This window comes from Plectropomus leopardus, chromosome 3, assembly GCF_008729295.1.
Source record: "Plectropomus leopardus isolate mb chromosome 3, YSFRI_Pleo_2.0, whole genome shotgun sequence".
In the NCBI taxonomy this organism is placed as follows: Eukaryota; Metazoa; Chordata; class Actinopteri; order Perciformes; family Serranidae; genus Plectropomus; species Plectropomus leopardus.
The window spans coordinates 32,652,260-32,674,991 of record NC_056465.1 but is presented as its reverse complement, the minus strand read 5'-3'; the positions used below and the strand labels follow the sequence as shown (position 1 = coordinate 32,674,991).

The 22,732-nt window shown below is 40.2% G+C and overlaps 1 protein-coding gene across 1 annotated transcript in view; it reads left to right on the top strand.

Moving 5' to 3' along the window:
* Positions 1-22,732, top strand: part of sh3rf1 (SH3 domain containing ring finger 1) — a 50,739-nt gene that overhangs the window by 3,040 nt on the left and 24,967 nt on the right. The gene's annotated exons all lie outside the window — the stretch shown is intronic.

The following is a 22,732-nucleotide window of genomic DNA, read 5'->3' as shown; positions in this document are numbered from 1 at the left end:
CCAACAGAGTGAATTGGGAAGAAATGCCTTAGATTCCTCTTTCTGTAAGCCCAAGGAAACATGGATTGATTTTAATGTGTCAGTTTTTTTTGTCCTAGTGATTATGTAAAAACATAAAGCAGGTGCTAAGGCTCACAGGTGTCATGGCATGTATTGCTGTGGTGTTTTTGTGGCTTTTCATTGTCATTTCTTGGACCTGTACCTTTAAAAAAAAAAAAAGCTCTTTTCTTTATCTTTCACACTCCTCCCTGGGAAAGTAAACAGCCAGTTTGTTATTCCTGCTATGAATAATAAAACTCAAAATCACACTTAGACTTCCTCTAAGCAGCCCAGATTGTTTTGTCTGGATTCATAGGAAAAAATAGCAATATTTTATAAAAAAAAAAAATAGTAGATAATGCAGTCTTTATCAAGATTTTTAACATTTCATGCTGTAAATATATCTAAATGACACTTACAGAGAACCCCTGTAGTGAGTCTTTAAATCCAAAAAATCTGCACCTCTGTCTCAAAAGTCAGTTTTTTTAAAATAGGTTTTTGGTTAGAATCCTAAAATAAGGTATTTGTTTAACACGAAGTGAAGAGATTTTCACGTTTTGTTCTATGACAGAAAATACGTCAGTAAATACCCCACTCACAAACTTCAAAGCCTAAATGTGTCTTAAAAAAGGTGATTGCCAACAAGTGGCTAAATGAGACTACAGACCACCATGTTGCGCCAAACAGCCTCATAGCATTGGTGACGCAACCACAGTGTAGTTCTTCTATAGCCTAACATAAGGTTTTTACTTCTGGCAATTACATTTAGGCTTTAAAAATCCTGAAAGTGGTGTTACACATTTGTTTACCACAGAGCTAATTTTCTTCAGTGATCCAAAATCCAATTAAAAAAAACCCAGTGGCTTTTTGACGAGGGATCCAGGGCCACGCTAACATCCGTGTCGGCTGACAGAAAAACGTCGTCCCGGGGCACTCTATAGGAGCACATAGTGTTTGTGACGACTCCAAAAAAATGTGAGCGAACATAATAGCAAACTGCAAAAAATGTGGAAAACCTGCGGGCCCCTCTCTGAGCACCTCTGGTCTCCACGTACGGAGGATAAGGTAGATGAAAAGATGTCAAGGTCTTGTGTAGAATCATTGGAATGTCAAAGAGCTGATAATGTGTCTGCCTAGCCATGCAGGTACGAAGATCAGAGGCCTCGCTGTAAAATCGCTACTGGGGGACCCGCCTCATTTGCCGTGGTATCACTTCAGAGGACTCGTGCTCATTTCAAAGCTGTTTGTGCATTGTGGAATTTCCCTCGGTTCTGAAAAGCCTGTTTGTTTGAGATAAAGAGGTGGACACTTGAGACTGCCACATTATTTCACCTCTGTTATGTTTTTTTTTTAAAAAGATTGGCAGTTGATTATAATCCCTCAGTGTAGGCACGGAGGGTACAATCCTCCTCCATGCTCACACAGCGTGTGAAAGCGTTTTGTCTGAGTCTTACAATTTTGGAGTGTATTCAAAAGCCATTTCCCATTTTCCTTGCATTTCCAGCTATTCTGCAGAATGTCATGTTACTTACTAAAAGCGTCTCTCAAGTCTATTCCGCCGTCCTAAAGGCGTTCTGCTGATGACTGAGAACAAGAAAAGACACGGCTGTGCAGGTGTAACGTTTTCAGGACATAAAAGGCCGAGATCAAAGCCCTTGCTGATTGCCTATTCTGATCTCTGGCCAGTGCTCCGTGGGGACTGAGCGGTTCACTGCCCCTGGGTGACACCCTCACTCCCATTTCGTTATTGTTTGTCGTCTATTCCTTGAATTTTTGGGGTATCTGAAAGCTTGAAGCAGCTCCTCTGGTGCCCCTGTTCAAGCGGAGCTCCACCTCCAATTCTTACACAGCCAGAGAATAGCTGGGAGGGGAGAGCGGCGGGGACGGACTGACAGATGCACAACAGGGTTTTGTTTCGGGCCCCCTCTGATCTCACTGACTGACCGACACGCGCATAGTAGCCAACAGAGATTGTGTGTGTATGGAAGTGCTACCGGGAACAGAAGCTGATGAGTGTTAAGCGAAGGCGTCGGGACCAAAAGGGACAAATGTTTAGCCGAGTAACCTCGCACAGTCAGCTTTCTGCCCCTCCTCTTACCATCTCCAGGGTTGCGGCAGTTGTTTGACACTCTGCCCCGACATTTCTTTGATGACGGGGAATGAAAAGGCTCGTCTTGAATGTGGAGCTGCGGTTGTCTGGCCCTTCACAGTCAGGTTTATGACTCACCTCGGTGGTGCTCCATTACATAGATGTTTTGTCTTCCTCTGGCCCTTGTTGACTCATGTAACACAGCATTTTGTTCACGCCGATTGGGAACAGATAGCGCAGTGGTATTTTCGCGTGAGAGTGAGTAAAGTATTTGGAGCTGTCTGGAAGTTAGAGGTCAGGGTGCAGGAGTCGTGGCAGTCAGGGGTGAGAGCCAATGAGGGAGAGGGAAGAGGAGTTGTAGAGAGATTTCTGTAGATATCTTCAGTTATCTTCAGTTATGGTCCTCCAGAGAGTTAAGCCAGTACTCCCTCACACTCAAAATAGTTTCTTTTATGATCTGTCTTTGTTATAAAGGCTTTCATGTTCTTTTTTAACTTTATTTTATTCAATTTGTCTCAAAAAACAAACAAACCATAATGTTACAGGACTGGTCCATAAAAGATATAAAAAGAAATGAGGCACTGCACTTGCATAATAAGAGACACAATATGGTGAAATTAAATGATAATTATTCTATACATGGATCGGATTCAGGCCCAATTCAGACATTTGTCCACAGTTATTATCCACTTAAATCCAGATTATATTTAAGTCCTGGAGATTCCAACGGTTTCTTCCATTTCTGCAGAAAAAAGATGAAACCGTCCATCAAAATAGTGTCCTATTTTTATCGGAGTCACAACCTCAGAGATCAGAGACTTCCTTGTGGAAGTCGAAGCCGGGTCAACCACGACCTACTTCACCATTATGGCTTTCCTCAACAGCATTATAAGCCATAAAACCACTTCCACATATTGTTTAAGAGAATTGGAGACATTTCCACGCTGACATAAAAGTGTATTTGCTGACTCGTGCTCATTTTTATTTAATGTTGCGCATTAGCCAAGTTTAGGCTACATATAGAGCTCTAACATATGCAACAACGCCTGTGTGATGAGGCTTTCATTGACAACCGTAACTTCACCTTACCTATTGGATGAGAGCGTGTTGGTATGTGTATGCGTGTCTGTCTTTGTGTGTTTAGTTGATGGGAAATGAGACGCTATTCTTTGCTCAGCTCTTGGGGATGTAATTAGGTCATTGTCTCGTCTTTGGTAATGAGAGCTTTATACTAGGAACATTTTTTTTTCTTTTTATAGGCCTATTATGTTTGATGGCCCCCTCCACCTGCCATTACTTCTCATTATCTTCAAACCCACTGAATTGATTCTAAACAAACAGGAAAACACTGCCTTTTAATTTGATATTATTCGCTGCTGATTGAAGGAAGACGTCGAATTGTACCCACAAGACTTTGTCAAGTCTTTCGTTCCCCTGGTTATTTTTATAATAACGTTGTGGTGTGTTTCGTCCTATCTCTTTGTAGTTGATTTATTGCTTCAGAGAAGAAGAATGCTGTTTATGGGTTCCTTATGTAGAGGTATCTCATTAAAATTCCTGTGCACCTCCCTCGTCTGAGGTCGATGAGTCACGCTGGCCCTCTTTGATGACATCATATTGTTGTTGAGGCCTTTCCTCTTGGCCGCCCTGCTGACCTCTGCCTGCGCGACACAACCCCGTCATTACACCCTCACACTGCCCACATACTGGCAAACACATACTTACTGCTTTCCACTGGGAAATTTTCAAGAGGGCTTTGGTCTATTCATTCCTGTTCTCTCAACATGCTCACACTTTTCTCCTGCCTCCTCTGTATTTCCCACGGAGGTCTACATGTAGCCGTGACCTTCTGGACAGTGCGTGTCAGGGCTTTTGGAGCCACCTGTAATTTTCTCTTATGAGACACTGACACAAGCTGTGTTTTTCCCCATATTTCTGCCGTGTACCTCCTCCCTCCTTGCTGTCTAAATCCAGGCTGGAGCCTGTTAGAGGTCTAATGAGATTAGAGTTTATTAGACAGTGAGTCGGCACTGCTCCCCGCTCTCCTCTACGGCTGACTGCTGACTCTCATTCTGAGGAAACAAAACACTTGTTATTTAGTGAGGCAACCTGTGCGTCTGCGTCTGCGTCTGCGGTTGCCCGTATGTATTTTTACACACGTATTTAATACACCTCAAGTTGGTTTGTTTTCTTGTTGACAAGTGCTGTTTTTCAGCGCCAGATTGTAAATTATACTTTTAAGTAAATCGTTCCGGTGTTACTAACTAGAGTTCACAGAAAGCAGGTAGATAATGAGACATTTTCACACCACCAATTTGTAAATGGACCATAATGATGTGGAACTAAAGTTGCAAATCTGTTGATCTATTTCTTAAGGCCCAGACACACCAAACAGCACGTACTGTATGTTCTGTACATGCATGAGAGAAAATAACTGTCCATACCAGCAGACGGCAGAAAGATGATCATGATGCTAGTAAGCCAGTTAGCAAATTAATAACATACTTCAATGTTGAAAGAACAAAACAACAACACAAACCATCATGAAACATGTTTGTGAAAGAGCTCAAAGTTAAAAGAAAAATAATCTTACCTTGTGTAACAAGTTTGTTTCTCGGCTGCCCCCTTGAAGTCAGAGATTCGAATCATCAGTTGGAGACCCCTCAGTCGACTGAGACTGCTTCAAGTTAAGTAGTGGTTTCGTGTTTTGCCAGTCTGTGTGCTGTGCTTTGCAGTTTACTTCTGGGGATGTTTGGTGCCAAGATTTTGGAGTGGAGTGAGCACTGTTGACTTTCACACTATGCTTTGGTACAGGCTGCTGCATACAGAGGAAGAGAGGTTCTGCACCACAAGGCTCTGAGACAACGTTATCTTCTCTCTTCTGCTTAGAGGTGGTGAATTTACAGCTCACAGCAACTTAATACGATGCACTCTGGTTTTTGTTTGATATGTAGTGCCGTCAGAAAATGTTGCACACTGCTGATCCACTGTTGGCGCCATTACCTTGTTTACTATAACTTGTACTTGGGACGTCCTGCTGAGCCTTGTTCAAACTTTCAAACTTTATATGAAAAAAAAATCCCCAATACTCAAATATTTGCATTGAACAGCCAAATTTGATTTGACCAGCATGATTCTGAGTCAGTTACAGGCCTATTTGTTTTGATCTCGCTCCCTGTTGACTTTAGCTGTGTGATTAGTTTCCTTACTAGATAACGGCAAGGGCAAGGGCCAAAATTGAGGGACACACCGCAAAGACTAGGGCAACAGACGCTCACAGACGTCCCAACGTTGGCTGACTGTCAGCTTGGTGTGTCAGGGCATTCATACCACTCATCCTGTACAAGCTCACAGGCGAGTGGAGCCTATCCCATCATGCATTGGGCAAAAGGAGGAGGATCTGCACCTTGAACAGGTCTGCAGTCTACCTCACTGCTAATGTAAATTGACCAACATGTTCATCATTACTTTCACATTCCTTACCATTCTTACCATGTTTTGGAAAACATACAGGAAATGAGTAAGTGGCTTGTTATGCTGTGGGGAATTACTGTCCTCCATGTATAGGTTTACATAATTCCCCAGGAGAAGTTCAAAAGACCCAATCATGTGATTAAGGTGCAGCCGTGGCCGACTCATAGTAGGGTAACACTGCTCCCCCGACGAAGGGTGTGTGCCTCTCTTTGTCTTCTTGGGCTTTAAGATTTTCCATACTCACAAAAGGAATGAGCTGACTTGTTTTGCTCAGTCTCCTTTTAACCTCTTCCCCCCAGACGGAGTAGGATGTTTTGTGTTAGTGAGTGTGTCTCTGAGGAATGCCATGAGTAGTTGCAGGTCACTGTTTCCCCTCAAAACATTAGGCTTGTCTAGTCTCGTCCCACATGCCAGCTCATGTTCACCTCCTTCAGTAAACCTTCTTTAAATGTCATCATATATTTATGTGTACATATTACTTTTGTTTTTGCTGTTGGATGTAAAGCTGTTTTTTCAAAGTAAGTGTGGTGACATTAACCCTTAGGACCTGCTTTAATGTTGTGCACCACTTATATCACTCTGCGTGCAAAATGTGCTTTTCAGAATCAGGCTTTAAAAAAATATTATACATTGATATTATTTTATACTTTCATTGAGGTTTTTTTTTTAACCACCATCAGCCCTAATCATAAATTAAAATATTAATTAATTTTCAGAATTTTAAGCCTGTAAATGCCAGTTTTTTGCCATTATGGTTTAGATGACCCCCCCCCCCCACACACACACACACACACGCACTCACACAAAATGAATTATTTTTAATATACTACATAATAACTCGATTTTCTTTATTATCACAGCCTGATGTGACAGCCCAGAATGACAACCAGAAATATACAATGCATGTTTGTTTATGCTTTGGTGGCTGTGGGATCAAATATTTCAGTTTAAATTGGCTTCAATTTCACATTTTTTTGCACTTAACGGTATGAATGTAACAATTTTCACAGTGTATTTTAGGCTTATTGTAGAAGCTGGGCAGGGAATTCCAAGATTAAACAAAAATTCACAGTCTTGTGATGATCACAGCCAAAATTGGCAAAAACGAAGAATGAAAAACGTGTAAAATGCACCCAAGCAGTCCCCAAGGGTTAAAGGACGGTAGATGCCTGCATCTGTCACATGCATGAAGTCTGTAGCTCTGTTGATAGTTACTCATGCAGTGATGTGTCTCAGCCTCTGCACCTGAATGCCCCGGGGCAGACTCATCTGCAGCGGTTGTATCTTGTTACAAGACATCTTTTCATATTCATCCACAGTGCTAGCCATCTGGCTGTCATTTTCTGGACAGTCTTGACTGTCTAGCTCCCTCTGCAAAGTCATGATTACATTTAACCTCAGTGTGTAGGTTGTGCTAATAAAGGTGTGTTTGTTGTTATTTCTAGTGGTTTTAACAATGAACTCTGGGTGGTCCACCAACCAAAAATGCTACTTTTGCCAACAGCCCAAGCATGCTTCTTCCGTCCATATCTCATCTCCTGCCAAGTCTGTCAGCAATAACAATAGTAAAAGAGGCAATCATGACCTTCTTTAGCACCTTCCCGTCACACCTGTGAAGGACAATGAAAGTCTTTCTTTAGCAATCATTTATACGTGTTGTCCAGTGGCCAAAGTTCCTGGGAAAAATGTTTTTTGGAGGAACTCTTATCAGTTTTCCAGACCTCTTTGAACAGGCTTGCAGTCATATAATAATGCAATTTATACCAGTTTTATCATGTCAACTGTTCTCCTGGTGTTTTTTTATTGACACTAAATTGTTTTACAACTGTTTTTTAGTGGCATATATTCTTGTTTTGTCAGCTGTTTGACAACATGTCCCCCATTGTGTCCTTCCCTTATTCCCAAGGTGGCCCTAATACCTGCCCTGCTCTTAACAGAGCAGTTTGACCTCTCACCCTGTGTTGTGATTGGTGGGCCAGGATTGGTCATCCATGGGCCGTTTGACCGCTGGCAATGTTAAGTGTTCAGTTCCCATCCCTGAGGCAGAATCATGATTTGCTGGGAGTTTAGTTTTCAGTTGTTTGACCTCTGAACTGGGAGCTATTACTGGCTCTTGATACATCTTCACACAGCGGCGGCTTCCTGTGGCTCACCTTGCTACTGCAGGAGAGATGTGTGGTCCCGGACCTCCTCCTGAGATGGGGAAAAAAATGATTCTATCAAATATTTTTAAAGTTTTTCTCAGATCTCTGGCCTTTCTTCTGTAAGCCGTGGGTGTTTGCTGTACTGCTATGTGCTGAAAAGTTTCCTGTTTTTCTTAGAGGCCCAGAGGTGCAGTTAATCTGCGGTTGTCCCCTGAGTGACATCTTTGTCCCAGCTGTGAGAAGGCACTGGGCATCTGCTACTGAGTCCAGAGGATGAAGTGTTGCATACTTTATTTTGAAGCAATTATGTATTTTTTTCATATATCTGCTGTAACTATCAGTGTTGCTGCCCAACCACCACAACCACTATGGGTTGTCTTAAAACATTTAATTCAAAACAGTTGTTGCAAGCAAACCAGACTTGGAAGCTGTAGATTGTTCCTAAAACCATAAGTTCATCCATGTGATTTAACTGGTATTGGAAACTGAATTGCAGGATTCTGTATGTCTGAAGACAATTATTTTGTCATGGTCCCTAGTCCCAGTATCTTGTCAATATTTCTTTTAATTCCAGCCAATTCTGCCAAATAGTTCTCAATCAGTTCATTAATAAATTCATCTATAAATTGTCACAAAGTGTAAAAATGCTTGTCGCAGTTTTCGAAAGCCTCAGTTGACATTTTTCAACCGACCAACAGTCTGTATCTCAAAGATATTCTGTTTACAATGATAGAAAAACACATAAAAGCAGAAAACTCGAGCTCTGCCCGAGTGTGCTATAAATAACTGAACAGAATATATTCTAGTAAGGGTTGTGGGAAACCCTGTTGCCCCTTTCACACTGCCTGTCCAAGACGGGAATGTTGCGCTGTTATTCCCCTTCGCTGTTCTTTATTAAAGGTAGACTTGTGGAAAAGTGGGAAAGAGTTGGCTCGCCTTTCAGCCAGCTCCAAATCAACATCTGAGTGAAAGGGATAGTCGCCAGGACGGGACTGGTTTGACATTTTGACGATGTATTATGTTTGCTCCCCAGTGCCGGGAGATTTAAAAAGCAGCTAGCAGCAGTTAGCAGCTAACTCAAAGGAGAAGAATAAAAGCAGTAAATGGCCGCATATTTGGGAGACATTGAGGTGCAGGAGCTCCTTACTCTGAGAGCAGAGGACGAGTTCAGCTGCCATATAATAGAGACCATAAACAGTTGTTATAGCCATGTCATGCCATTATTATTGTTTAGAAAGTGCTGCAGATGCGCATGTTTGATGTGACACTAGAGGTCGATGCTGTTGTGTCGTAAGTCTTTTGCTTCAGGGTCGCCAGCTTTATGCTGACGTTGTTTTGCTCAATGACTTAAAGAAGGGACTTCGTAGTTGCTCTATAGTGCAATTTCTGTGTGAAATTGGGGAAGATATTTAGCAAGTTTCCCATGATCTGTATATGTTGTTTATTTTATGATCCTTGATAAAATTAATTAATGAAAAAGTGTGCGTATTTCACTCAACCAACACCAGGGAAGGCAGTCTGCAATGCATGCAATGAAAGTGTCAGCATGGGAGAAGCTTTTACTTTGTACAATCTTTGGGAGCTATTTTTATTCATTTATTTTTCATTTAAATTTTCATTGAATTTTATAAAAAAAAAATTTGCAGGGAACTTTCTGTATATGATGTTTTTGATTATACAAGTTTTGTGTTGGAGTTTGAATTATTCCAAGTTGCAAATATTTTTATTTTTATTATGTTATTATTATTCATATATATTATTTTATTATTTCATATATATTTATGATTATCGGTTCCAAATATTGGGTATCAGTCTTATTAAGAACTAATAATCGGTATCGTCCCTTAAAAGCCAATATCAGTCCCCCTCCTAGATCAAAATAGTTGCAGTTTTTTTTTCTTTTTGATAGATTTGTCAATATATTTTTGAGATCTCTCTTGTCTAATACAGATGGTTAGAAAATGAATAATCTGAATAATTTGGCTAGAAAAAAATAATGTGTTCTGTCATGAATAATCAATTGGCATAAATCTTGAAAATCAGGCTGGTGCAAGCCGCTGTTTTGTGTTCGCAGTTACTCCACATGTGTGGGGTCTCTGTTGCTGACAGTGTGTGATTAATTATTGAAGGGCAGCTGAATAGGGGAGAGCGCTGACAAAGACTTGGGGTTGGAGCTTTCATCCATAATATGCTGTCTGCACACACATCCCACCACAAGCACTAACTGGAGAATTACTTTCCCACTCGTATCCCATCATACCTTTTCTGAGCAGAGGCAAATGTACTTTGAGCCCAGTTGTTTTACACAACCACAAACCTAGCCCTCTGTGAATTTGGCCGGACGAAGCCAGGGCAGTGTTTGTTTTAATGAGTCACAGACCGATTTTAGATCCATGAGGGCCATTATATGGCGCACGCCCACAAAAACACAGGTGTGTAGTCAGTACACAAACACATCTCTGACAACTGTGTGTTAAAATGTCAGCGCAAGCTTGAGCCAACCAGCTTGTGTTTTTATTTTCATTGTAGAAAGGTGTGATCTTAATGCTGATTATATCAAGGAGGGGCCCATTAGCTTGCATGTACATGGACATCCTGATTAGTTTTAGAGGCACCAGCATCTGTCTCTCCTTTCTCCCCAGTCCTTAATGGTATTACTGTTGTGGGCTGAGTAACCACAGCAACCTGGGATTTTTGTAATGTGAGTCTGTGCCAGCAGAATTGTCTGCTTGTCAAATGTCTTCAGGCCTATGAGCCCTGCCCCTGCCTCTAATGGCCAGTAAAACCAATGTAGGCATGAAAAGCATTGATTCCTCACAAATACAGTGCTGTGCAAAAGTCTTAAACATTGTTATTCTAATTATTGTCAGTATTCTCTTTTCTAAAATACAACCAGAACATACAGGAAATATGTATACATTATTAAAACTGCAAGTACTTAAGAAAAAAGCCCAACCTCAACAGGCAAACGCTGCAGTTTAGTGTGACCTTCCATGTTTTGAACTCTCATAAGCAGACAATATGAGATTTACAATACTAATATTCTGGTATACCAGAAGATTATTGAAAAAAACTACAAGATAGTCCTCCCAAGAGAGTTGAAGAGGTGCTATCTGTAAAGGGAGGTCACACTAAATATTGAGTTGAGTCTAAATAAATCATTTTGTTCTGACTTTTTGGGTGTTTTAATGCATTGTATGTGTTCTCTATATTATTTGTTTGTACGTTAATGAAGAGACAGAGAAATATATATATATATACACAGTAGGGCTGTGCGATATGACGAAATAAATCGTCTGGCAATAAAAAAAGTGTATTGTTTCATATTATGCAATATCGTTTATTTTGTTTACATCATCTGATAACTTTGCATCCATCCACAAGACAGTTAGACTGTTGTTGTGTTTTTTAGCCACGGGCATGAGATTCGTTTCAGCGTTTTGTTTTTCCCTATCTATTCTACATCTCTCTGCCTCTCACAGACACAAACACAGAAAGCAGGCTTTTGCAGAGCTTCAGGCCGTGACTATTTAGTCATATTTTGCGACCACAGAGCCCCAGTGCAATTTAAAATATTGTTAATATAGCTTGCAGTGGCTCAATCCTCAAACACAGGTTACTTTTTACTAATGCTCGCATTCATAGACCAGAAGCTTCAAGTCCACAGCAAAAACATAGACACTTCCGGCCCGAGATGAGCCAGGTCCTTCAAAATAAAAGCACCGTGGTTTCCGCTTTGATTTATTTAATTATGTCAATACTTTTTTCTTAGCTTTCCTTAACAGTACTTTATTTAACTTTATACTTTACTTTCTGTAGCATTATAACAGTATTTTATTAAACTTTATTATAACAGTAGTTTATATAACTTTATATTATGGCAGTAGCTACTTTATCTGTAATTGTTCCTTAAATAATTTTAGTATTTTACAGCACTTTAGAGGACATTTCAAAATATCAAGACATGTATCATGTATTGTGATATAGCCTAAAAATATTTTGATATTATTTTAAAGCCATATCGCCTAGCCCTAATGTACAGTATACTATAGATCCTCATTGCAACTTTGCTAAAACAACAAATCTATGGTGGTTTAAAACTTATGCACAGTACTGCACTTTATTGTACTGTATGCTTATGGCACTCAAAGCATCATTGGACCTTTTTTTTTTAACTTCACATTTCCACTGCAAAATAAAAACTGTACTGTACTTAGAAAGCACACGCCCGAAGCCTCCGTCAGAGCAGGAGTGACACAAAGTAGTTAAATGGAGAAACTGATGTAATAGTGTAGCTCAGACTCAGCAAACCTTTTGCAGAAGAACAAGAAACCAGTGAGAGCTCCAAACTTGGATTTCCTCGAAACTCTCGCTCCAGAACTTGATGCCTCACTTTAGTTTTCAGTGGCGATTAAGTAAAGCTAGCAGCTATGTGTTACATCTGGGCTGAGTCGAGGGTGGAATAGACAAACACACTCATACACTTTCTTAAGGAGGTGAAAAATGGTCAGTGCTGTGGTGCTTCTTGAGTCTGAGAACAGATGCAGTGTTTGTCCCTTGGCCCTCAGCCAGTACTGTGTCAATATTCTGGCTTTGTTTGTCCGCTGTAGAGGCGTACAAATACCAGCCAATGCAAGCAAATGTTCTTCAGCTGCCCACTAGTCTGACATCCAGCAGTGGACAATTGACAGATAATTGAGACACAATATAGCAGTGACTATAGCAGAATTTATTTAAGATTCAGCAATCTACAGAATAGGTAGCTGTCCAGTCACTGGTCAGATTTCCCCTGGACTTGCAACTCGCTGCGTAAATTGAAGTCAGCCTAAGCAGAGCAGGTGGCTCACCCTGAATGACTAAGAGGAACAAAAGGCCACAGACACTGCACGCTTTCACCAGCACAGTGGAGAGTAATGTGAGGAAATGCTTAGTATTCAGCTCATATTGACTGGTACTCAATACAGAGATACTGTGACATTTGTGAACTAATCCCTCTGTAGCTTAGATACAAGCAAACTTCCTATGTGCATCTCCTCTCTCAGTGACAAACGAAGGCACTAATGATCCAACAGTGTAACTGCTGATTGAAATAATGCGTTTGACTGAAAATATTCTATTGATTAGTGAGGCTCTTACTCAGCAAGTGCCACTGGTAGTGCATGAAAATACTTTAATTGTACTTGCAGGAGGGAAAATAAACTTGTCTCAGGCATCCTTAAATAGTTCTACATTATTGTCAGAGGCTGTGTTGCCAATTTGGTAACTTTTCCCTAGATTAAGCAAGAAATAAAGTTGAGTCTTTTAGCGACTTTATTTCTAAAAAGCAACTAGTGACAAATAGAGCAACTTACTCTGGACACCGGGGAAAAAGTGAGACAAATATTGTAATTTATTACTATGCATTCTGCTCAGAGTTATCGTAGACTACAGATCTTCTGCCATCAGTGCAGAGATTTTCCCCATATCTTCTCCTGCTCTGTGCAGTAAGTGTGTGACAGTGTGACAGGCAGGAGGAGATGACACACCACTTGCAGTGGGAGTTCATTTTTAGTGATCCTATGGTTGACATTCTCAGTATTGGAAGCGCGAGAAAGTGATGCACTACATTTTAAGTGCCATAGTTCTCGTACCATCCAAATGTTTTGTTAAGGATTTTTTCTATTAAATCTAATTCAGCGACGTTTTAATGCTCAATTAATGTGCAACAACGCCACCAATTCCCAAATGAACGCATGGATGACATCATCTGGCGACTATAAGTGGCTTTTGAAGCTAGTGTTTGCTACTTTCATGTAAAAGATTAGGGCTGCCTCTCGAAAGTCGGAGACTCAAATCATCATTTGGAGATTCTCAGTTGACTGAGATTGCTTCAAGTTGAGCAGTTGTTTTTTCTGTGCAGTGTACTTCTGAGGACATTTTGGTCCCCTGATTTTGCTGCGGAGTGAGTGCTCTTAATTTTCACGCTACTTTTGCAGCTGTGGACTTGCGGGCACAGAGGAAGGAAAAGTGCAAGTTAACATAACAGTCTTGGACTTTTATACATATCTAGTGTTGGCAAGGTATGTTTGTCATCTGATTGTAATCTTTTGTCCCAGTTCTGTCCCAGTTGTTCTTGCTTTACTAGATCAGTTAGAGCCACTGACTCAATAACTCCTTTTGTGCTGTTCAAGGCGAGAATATTGTGCCGTCTCGCCGTTCTGTGTATAGCGCATGATCGCTGAATGGGGGAACAGTGTTGTCTCTCCCTTAGAGCCAGCAACAGAGGTAGTAACAGCGCAGAATCCAGGTCTTTATAAAAGGGACCGACAGCAGGACAGGATCATGGGCAGGACGAGTGTGATGTTGAGGGTGTGTTTTGCCACAACAAAAGCAGCTACTAGCAGTTAGTGGCTATCCCAAAGAGGAAGAACAGCAGCCATAAATGTCAAATTGGGGGCGTCCAGTTGCTAAGTTGGTTGAGCAGGCGCCCATATGTAAAGAGGTTACGTCCTAGCCACAGCAGCCGCTGATTCGATTCCGGCCTCGGCCCCTTTGATTTCATCCCATCTCTTCCCCTTTCACGCTAATATCTGTCCTATCAAATAAAGGCAAAAAGCCCTTAAAATGATCTTTTTAAAAAGGCTGCAAATAGGTAAACATTGAGATTTGGGAGCTTGTTACCCTCCTAACAGCGAATGATATCAGTCGCCACATAACAGGGACAGTACATGACTGTTATTGGCATGTTGTTTATAAATTGCTGTTGATGCGTATATTATATGTCAAACGAGTGGCAAACACTGTTGTGTTAAATGTCACGCCTGTCGTGGCTCTTTTGCATCTGCTATGCCAGCATGCTGTCTATAATCACACACCAAAGTGGCCTAATACAGCTGTTGTTTGACTCTTTAAAAATGCAAAGGCAACATAAAGAAGGAACTTTGTTGTGGCCCTATAGGGTAATCTCTCTGTAACAAGGACTAATGTCTGCATGTAACAGAACCATAATATGGGTTCAGGATGGCGAGCTCTGCTTCCTTTCTCAGCCTCATTTTCTTTTTGGTCTTTTGATGTCACGCTGTTTCTCTCCCACTCTTTTACTTTGCATCTAGCTTCCTTGCTCTCTCCGTCTGCTCTGAAATGTGAGTGGGTTCCTGTGAGAACAGTTGTTAAGCCCTGTGTATGAACTGGCACAGAGTTAAAGCGTTCTGTTCTTTCAGTTTTTCAGCCCGACACGCAGACTGGGTGATCCCAGGGCCACCCAGAACCAGCCTTTACCCCTCATCTGGGGCCAGCCAGGTAAAGAAACCGGCCCATAAAGGCTTCACAAAGAGATGTGCCAGTTCATGTGCAAGTGGTTTCGTGCAATTGCATTTTCATAGTAGAGCCTACATAAAAACCCAAACACACAAGCTCGATGAAAACCGCATGTGTGACAGCTCTACAGTGTGTGCATATGCTCTCCCATAAATCCACGCTCCCTTCCTGTTAAAATGCTTTCTTTCTGATGGCTAATCTATAGCTTTCTAAGTGCACTCAGCTCAGAAATGTCTTGATTGTGTGTCCATGTGGTGAATGTTTTTATAGACCCCACCACCATACCTCCACCTTAAGACAGAAATCTCAATGTACTTCCTGGTTTTGCACATGGCCGCCTTATGTACTCTGTCTGTATCCCGACTCTGGGAAGAGTGGCTTTGATCACAGTCTAGCTCTCAGCTTCCTGTGAACCCAAGCTGCACCATGAGGTCAGGAACTGGCAAAAAACTGTAGTTTGCTGGGGTCAGTGAGTGGTTACTCTTAGATGTGTTTGTGTGAAACTGGCACACAGTGACAGTAAAGACCATTGTCTCTTTTAGTAGGGATGATCCTGATCGGACTGGAAGGATCGGTGTCAGGCCTGATAAATGCAAATTTTAATTGATTGTAATCGGTTAGTTTGAGCATGGACCTGATTCTTTGCTTTGGCATGATTTGCAGCAGATATTCAGGTTTCATTGTAATGCTGCTGTACCACATTAAGTGGAACTGAACTTTTTGTTATTCATTTTTAGTGAACTAGTACGATAGTGATAGTGATACTTCTTCGACTAGGAATGTTAAAGTTAATGTATAACACTACTTTGAGGTGAATTGTGGTTATAACACTCATTGATATAATGTTCTGCAGTTTTATAACAATGCTACAGAAAGTGGATTTAGCACTAGTTTCTGAGGACATTTAAATTTTGTTTACTTGGTTATTTTATTTTAAAAAAACTGCACTAAGTGGAATTATGGTAAGAACCATATAAAAGTATTTTAAGTTTGTTTACATTCTGATTTTGTAAGAGTTTGTTGTTTCATTTAATAAGATAACGTCTTCAGCCAAATTATCTCATCTCAGTCATTTTTATTGCAGTTTATTGTATCTAATGGACTGACAAATCTATGGATTTTAATATTCTGGTTTTTTTAATATTCTGGTTGGCGACCAAAAGTTTAGTTTGTATTTGTCACATTAATGATTGATAAAAATCAAAAAAAAAAAAAAGATACTTGGCATCCATTCATCGATACCATTTTGCCACACAAAAATATTACAAGACTATGCATCACACCCCTACTGGATTATTGTAATGTAGTACTCGACGTGTGCATTGTGCAGCTGTAATATCCAGGTAAATGTAAGTATGGGATCGGGACTTCACACAGACACTCAATATCAGATGACACGGATCAGAATCAGAGGCAAAAAAGACTTGTTCGGGACATCCCTATCTTTTAGTATGTTAGCATTAGGCTAACTGAGAGATGCTTTCACTGACAGAGGAACATGGAGAAACATTAGGTGGAACAGTAGGAGACTTTCGAGGGTTTCCAGTTCTTCTCATATGTGATCCAAACTTCCATGTGGGCTCCAGACTGCTCTGAGCGTTTTCGTGGTTGTAGACTAACGTGTGGGACCTCATTTGCTATGTAGGGAGGGAAACAAACAAGCACAGTGACCTGTTATGGGGTAAAGCTCTTGGAAAGCCTGAATGGTTTATTGCCTCTTTCCCTCCCCACAAAAAGCAGTCAAGTAGATAAATGATTCACACTTCCCCAGGGCTGGGATTGGATCTGATTGATTCAGATTTCTGCTTGTGGATTCTGTTTATTGCATTATGGTGCTGGTAGAGTGGAAAGTGGTCCAACAAAAAGCATGGAAAGTTGTTACCCAATAGGAAATGTTTCATTTTTGCCAGTGAAATCAATACCTGGGAAATTTAAGGTAATTTATCACATTTATGCACAAATCCTGCAAATCCAATATTGTCATAACACAATAAAAGGTAATTCTCCTACAAAATATCTCCAGCTGAACCCAGTGTTTTAAAGTTTTGATTGTTCCTATGGGGTTCGACATTCAAATCAATATTAAGATGCTCTGTTTTAAACCCCAAAAAGAGCATAAATGAAGAAATAGCAATCCGACATTACTCATTTTGCATCAGAATTATTATCAGTTATTTTTAGACTGAAGACATTCAACCGTGGTGATAGTTTAGTTTTTTCGACCTGCTCCCATCTAATTTCAGTTACCAGCTGGGACAGTTTGACCATACAGATATGCAAGAAAGATGTCAAAAAAGTCAAATATCTGAATAGCTTAAAAATTTGGAGATTCCATTAATTGCAGATATTTCTCCCTGAAACTTCAATGCTCAAAAATTGGTGACCACGACGGCCTTAAAAATATCGCATAGTGGGTTAAATACAACCAGAGTGAAACAAATTTCTGAAACTTGTTTTTATTGTTGATTAATCTTTTAAATCTTTTCTTAAATATTTATTTTATTGGTCAATAAAAATTCAAAAAATGGTGACAAACGCCAAAAAGTGCTCCCCAGTACTCAAGGTGACATCCACAAACATCTTGTTTTGTCCACAACTCAAAGATATTCAGTTTAAATGTCACAGAGGAGGAAAGACACAAGAAAATATTCACATTTAAAAAGCTTGAAACAGAGAATGTTAACTTTTTGTTCTCAAAAATTACTCAGACTGATTAATTGATTATCAGATTAGTAAGTGTTTAATTAAATAGTTGATAATTTATGGATTAATCATTGCCGCTCTAAGCGCAACCATTTCATTTGACACTTGGCAATAAAAATTGTACCACGCTTCAATAAAAGTTACATAACGAGAAAGACTTTATTAACTGATCCAAAATGCATATTTCCACAAATGTCCACAAACTATTTTTTTAGATGATAACCCATTAACTTCACCACTGCCCTGGGGCCCATTATTGCACTCACTCCCAGAACAGGACACTGGCTGGATACTTACTAACTCCCTTTAACAAGATTCACGGTTCTGTCAAGAGACCCATAAATAGCCAAAAAAAAGTGCTCCTGTGTGGAGTTTCCATAGAAACCAGAGAATGGAAGTTTTTCTTTTGTCTCAGACTGAGAGGGAGACAACGGCTCCCAAAGAGGAAGCTGTGTCATGAGGTTCTGCTGTGACAGGAGCTGCTCATCTTAAGGTTCCCGAGTGACAGCATTATATCAGTGTCAGCGAGTCAAAGTTTGGCAGGTACTACTTATATATTTTCCCCCTTGATTGGATCATTCTTGATGATCCTCATGTTTCTACTTTTGGATATACTAACTGGATACACACCCCATTTACCTCTAATGGAGCTAGCGTTGTCAAGATTCTTGAATATCAAACGTCAATACAGTACCTTTAAAAATATCCATATTGTATACCATTTTTTCGATACTAGAGAAAAGAATGACATTGAGGGAATACAATTTAAAATGTATTAAAAGATAAATATGACAAGGGTCTGACATGGCAACACGGACTAATCTTTTTTTGGTTAACAGCAAAATGACTGTAGCAACAACAACTTTAACAATGAAGCCCATTTGGTACCAGTATATAAATGTTGCGCAACATTAGTACTGAAAGTGTTTGAAATATAGACCAGAGGTCCCAGGACACAATATTATTACAAAATTTAAGTCAAACAATATTATTTTGATTTTAAATGTGCTGAGTATTGAAATAACATATATTGCAAATATTTCCTTTTGCCAACTGCCAATCTCCCCAAAGAAAAACTTTTGTCAACATTTGTTTTATCTAATAAGATAAAGTTAGACTGTTAATCTCCCTTCAGTAATTATTATTGATGCAAAATTTACACAGTGGATTGAAAAGCAATTAATTTTTATTATTCTACTTGACCAAACAATAGATTTGTATTTGTAGTATCAATAATGAAGTAAATAATTAATATCGATACAATATTGCTACGATAAATATTACAATACTATGTTTTATGGATTCCCCACCCCTTATTGGTAAATTGATATTTTTCAAAACACAAAATGGGATGTTTAGCCCTTATAGCCCACCATTGATTTGCCCAGCAATGAAGAAATGGCACCTAAACATAAATATAAATATGTTTCTTAGCAAAAAAAAAAAAAACAAGACCCATTGTTTAAAAGTGCAGCCAAAATATGCCAAAAATACAGATATTGTTTTTTTGAAATCTGAAACAACAGATTTATCCATTGCAATATTTTAAATAGACCTTTAAAAAGACCAAAATTCATAGAGAAACAGACTATATATGTATGGAAAAAATACACAAACTTTTAGAAAGAAACTACATTGAAAAGCACATTCCCAAAAATGCAACTGCATGTACAGTTTAAGCCTCTGCTCTTTTAATCGTGTTCTCAGTTAGTTTCTTTTTGGCTACTGGCGTAATATCACTGCCTCTTGTCTGCCTCTCTTTGTCTGTAGTCCAGCAGTCCTGCATTTTACACCAATAAACGCTCAGGTTTTTAGACAGTGTGGCGGGGCAGTGAAAGAAGCATGCTCTACAGTGGTCATTAAAAAGGCCATTAGGAATCAATTTAAACTAATGCAGCTCTAATGGAATCAAGATGGCTCATGCCTTCTGAAATCCTCACTCCCATCATGTGTCAGTGTTCGTGCCACAGTGTTGGTGGCGAGATCGTCAGTTAACAGCGACTTGGTAATGAACAACAAATGTCCTGTGACCACCTGGTCAGTGTGGCAGATGCCGCTTGTGCTCCCTCTGGTAAAATGTCTGACATGTCTTGGCCTGGAAATGTTTGTAGAAGGGCAAACCAGACACACAACCCCCACCCACCCCTCGTACACAATGTTTTGGCAGAAGTACCCCCTGCTCATTCTCCGCCCCCTGCGGAGTTCCTGGAGGTGTCCATATGGGAGTGGAGTCTTGTCTGGCACTTACACATAGGGGGTAAAGGTTTCTGTCTACTGTGGTTACACACAACCCTTGAACTGCTGAAAGAGCAAAAGCTGCTCGTAACCTTGACGCAAAACAAGGTTCTTAATTAATTGTGAGTTTGTTGCCCTGGTTGCTTGTCTGAACCGTGTTTATGGCATAACAGTTCGGCAATGTGTCAAAGCTGCATCTTTAAAAGACCTACAGGACGCCAATTTCAATGTTCGTAAAACGTCTCTTGCAAACATTATTGCGTAAAGGCAAAGCTGTTAATGTAATTATCCCCATTTGACCTGGTCTTACCTCTGTAGCCCTACGTGCATGCATGCACTGTGTTTTATGCCTGTCTGCTCACTGGTAGTTGACATTTGGCTGTGCTGTAGAGCAGAACACTTGGGTAATTCAGTTATAATGCAGTGCTGTGGAAGAGAACACTATAACAGCCAAATCCCTTTAGCACACAGGTCTAATTGCATTATCTGCAGTACAAGAGTAATTGCGCACACCAGCTGATGCGCTGAACGTTGGGTCTAATCTCTCACTCTCTTTTCGCTTTCTCCGTCTTTGTTTATCTGTCTGTCTGTCACTTGTACACACAGGTAAGATAACAGCATTAGACCTCTCAGCTACTGCAAGTACAATCTAATGAGGAAAGTGCTTGAATACTGATTTTCAATAAAGCATCACACTGAAAACAACCCCATCTTCTAACCCCTAAAGGAAAATGAGTGCAAACACTTTCCGACGTCTGTGCTCGGAGAATAAAGTTGCAAACCTTCTTGTTATTTGATGGGACTTTTCTGATCTTCATGTAGGAGGAGGCACTGTTTTTCTCACAGATTTAAAACCTGGCCTTTTTCCCACCTGTCTTCCCGGTAATAAATTATTCTACAAAAGTTTCAGTATGTCTTTTCCCTGTCATATTGTAAAGCTGCGGTGGAAAGTAAAACTGTAAAGTTGTGGGTCTTTTTTGACACCCAAGTTGTTGTTAAAATTCAAAGCAACATTGGTTTTCAGGGGTAGATGTTCCAGTAAAAAAAACAAATTACTTTAAGGTTTCTCTTTTAATCGTTGCACCCCTTAAAACTATTTACAACTTTAAAACGTGGACTGAGGAGGTCGTGAAAGCAGCTGCCGGGTTTAGCCCGCTTAATTAACTGATGTGTCTCATTCTCTTGTTTATCCAGCTAATACAGAGTAGTGAGTCCTCAAAGTATTCCTTTTTCCTGGTATTATTCTGGACTGATAGACATATTCATCATGTCACGCAGTTTGCGACCTATTTATCATGTCATGCAGTTTGTGAAACAAAGTATTTGTGTCAGCTGGGCATACACTAGGATTTGAGACAGTTTTAGAAATGTGTTTTTAATTCGAATTCCCACTGTACAAGTAAATCATCTGCAATTGATCTGCTCACACTGCAGACCCGATCGTCAAACCATAACTGGAATACTGATAGTGTAAATGTACAATAGAATATGAACCGGTCCTTCCCTGGTGGACTTCTGGCTATTGACGTAATTGTCTACTGGGATTTGTTTAAAAGCTCTGAAGGAGGTAGAAGTTTGTTTGCTAACAGAGGTCTGTAACTTTATACCAGTATGCTTCACAATAATGCATTATATTTGTCTCATTTTGCTAGTAATAGGAGGAAGAGGAAACATCAAAGACTGTGCTGTTGCCACAGCTTGACCAAGTGGGCCTCCATATTTTCTGTCCACATGGCGTGTTGTGTCACCATGGCACTTTCAGACGCCCTGTTGGGTACTTTGCCCAGCAGGCATGATGCAAAATAAAGGCACTAACCTTGAAGTATTGAAACATGGCTCTGCTTCAACTTTGTGAATGAAATTTCTGACAACCGGTCGGGAGCAGTTGGTCAGATCATTATCCGTCCTTCCAGCCCCCATTACACAGCAAACAACACTCGACAGAGCTGATATTCAGTCCAGCTAAAAAATGGGTTGTGCAGCTCAGAAATCAGGTTAGAAAGGCGCTCTAACTGTAGAGTGTATGCCCAGCTTTAGTTGATGGTGCATGATACCAGTCTGAGAATGTTGGCCTACTGAACGATGTTATTGTATTGTTGAATAGGGTTTGAAAAAAGGGATAAAGGAATGACGAAAAATGAACAGTTTAAGATTTGATTTTACATTTATTTTTATATGATCGTGACATTTCTAAATTATAATCAGGCCACATTGTGGGCCTCAAAATAAAGAACCAGAAGCCTCTTGTGGCCCGCACATTGCCCTGGGGTGTTGCTGCTGTGGGTAATCATCTACTTAAAATCTTTAAAGAGGCTAGAAGTCTGAGAAATTTTACAAGTCTGATACAGCAGCCCTAAAGTGGTGAATGCTGCTGTATAATTACTTCCATAAACTTTCACCACAGATGTTGAGAACAATTGGAGAGGTGGAGTGAGAGGGAAAAAAGCTTGCTGGCTCTTCCAAAGATCAGAAAATTCAATCTGATGGATTTCTCTTATCATGAGCTTTTGGTGTTGGAGCGTGAAGTCAGGATTGGGCTTTTTCTGTGGCTGAGATTCATGCAGAGATGCACCTTAATGCAGTCTGCCCTGCCCGTGGGGAGGGTCTAAAAGCGATAAAGGCTGGGAGGATCAATGTGCAGCTGTGTGTGTTTATGTGATGTGTTGCTAGAAGCCCGAGATGAGTTTTTTATAGCATTTATGTTGAAGCAACACTTAAGCTCGCTTCTGTGCATTCCTGTCAGGAGCACAGT